This window comes from Apium graveolens, chromosome 7 (assembly GCF_009905375.1).
Source record: "Apium graveolens cultivar Ventura chromosome 7, ASM990537v1, whole genome shotgun sequence".
Taxonomy (NCBI): domain Eukaryota; kingdom Viridiplantae; phylum Streptophyta; class Magnoliopsida; order Apiales; family Apiaceae; genus Apium; species Apium graveolens.
In genome coordinates this window covers 80,587,734-80,590,036 of record NC_133653.1, presented here as the reverse complement: position 1 = coordinate 80,590,036, position 2,303 = coordinate 80,587,734, and positions in this window count along the sequence as shown.

Below are 2,303 nucleotides of genomic sequence, written 5' to 3'. Positions count from 1 at the left end.
GAACTTCAAGCAGATTTATCATATGTAGAGAGCCCGGTAGAAGTTCTAGAAGAGAGAGAGAAAGTATTGGAATAAAGTGATAAAGTTAGTAAGAGTATTATGGAGAAACCCAAAGGTTGAAGAGTCAACCTGGGAGTTAGAAAGTGATATGAGAGAAAAGTACCCTCATTTGTTTTCTTAGGAGATTCTGAGGACAGAATCCTTTTAAGGGGGGAAGGATGTAATACCCGGGATATATCGTGTAATTATTTGCTATTATATAATCATTATGTGTGTTCAGTATCTATTGTGTGAGCTAATTGTTAAGTGTTATCTGTACTTGAATATTCAAAAATAATATTAATTGAGTATTTTAATTTTTATATGTCCAAATAAAATATAGATAATTGTCATATCTTCCTAATTATTTTTATGTTGGTTTATGGATTTATAAGAATCATCTGAAATTTCTAAAATCTTTTTCCGGGTAATTAAAATCTATTTTATAAAAACGGGAACCAACTGACGTCAACCGTTGTTACATTTTGGAACCCGAAACTCTTTCGAGAACTCCTTCCTAACCTAATTGTAATATTCCGAGCATTTTCCATGTTTCGACTTTTTCGATCCGGCGTACGGTTTGTCCTGCGCGGGTCCCGGCGCAACATTTTCGATACAATATTCGTTTCGGTAAATCAATAAAACCCGTATTTTCGATAAACGGGAGCTTTTTATTAAACTATCACAATTATCACTTCGTAATACGTGTAACCAGGCGCTGAGACCAAGACCGCAGTACAAATTGTACTGATTTGGATAATTATCCCGAAAACCGATACCGTTTGGATCAGTTTTTACAAATAACGTACCGTTTTATATCCGGAATGATCCAACGGGATACTAATTTTCCGTAATTATAAATAGCCTTTTTCCTTATTTTATTTCGTATCAAAATCATTTGCAGACAGATAATTATATAATTTTCAGAGAAAAACCCTAATTTCCTAAAACTGTTCTAAGAATCAAACAAGCATTTGGAGGTGTTATTGAATTCGGTTTGGAAAGCTCGAGTAACCAATCTGAAGGTCTTGAAGAGCTCTACCAGATTCTGTAATCCATACACCTGCAGAAAACAAGGTTATTTTTCTAAAAATTTATTTATTTTCGAATTTATTTTATTAAAAATATGAATTTTTGTTCGGATGATTGTTTGTATGATTTGATGATTGCATGTTGTAGAGCTTGTTCTCCTGATGATTTTCATATGTCATACGTCTGATTTGGAGTTCAATAACATGTTCAAATTTGAGTTTGATTTTCGAATTTTAAAATTAGGGTTTATAACCCGTATGAATGTTTTTAATTGAAATTTGGGGGTTTCTTATTCTGTGATAGATTGATGTTGTGTTATAGTGGGTTGTGTTCTCTGTGAAATTTGCAATCTAGTCGTATAAGTTTCATGAACCCAACGAGGTCTGTAGAGAAGGGAGTTGTGTTTTGAAGTTTTCCAATGTTCGCCGGAAACTGGAAAATTTCACGGCCAAATTCCGGCCAACTCAGGGATTGTTAGGATGAATTGATTGCATGGTTGTGTTCCTGGTAACCTGTAGATGTGATCTGGAGGTGTTGGTGGGGTGAGGACGCCGGGAACGTGTTCTCCGGCCATCCCCGACTTTTTCCGGCGACTGGACTGCAAAATTGCAGTTTGGTCCCTGCAGTTTTGAAAACGATGCAGTTTGGTCCCTGTAGTTTCCAGACTTTGCAAAAATTGGATTTCTGTTTTAAAAATGTTTAAAAATCATATTTCCTATTTATTTTTATTATAAAAATTCGTTTTTAATTTCTGAAAATTCTAAAAATTATTATTTTAATTCTGAAAATTACTTTTAATTCATAAATAAATTTAAATTAATTAGTTAATTAATTTCAGTTAATTTCTAATTGATTAATTGGTCAATTAATTCGAAAATTAATTGATTAATTAATTTAATTAATTATTAATTGATTTTAATTAATTATTTAATTAGATTTAATTATTTAAAAATGATTTAGAAATTCTGAAAAATAGTTTCGAGCTTTAAAATATTATTCTAAATTATTTCCAAGGCTCGATAATTATTCTAAAATTATTTCGGAGCCAGAATTGGCCAACCGAACCCTGTTTATTAACCCAAAATTGATCCAACGACCCGTTTTAATTCCGAAAAATGTTTTAAAAATCATTTTAAATACCAGCAAGCCTATTTATGACCCGAAACTTCTTTATAAATAATATATCATTAATTACGTGATGTATTATGTGCTATATGTGACTTGTTAATTGA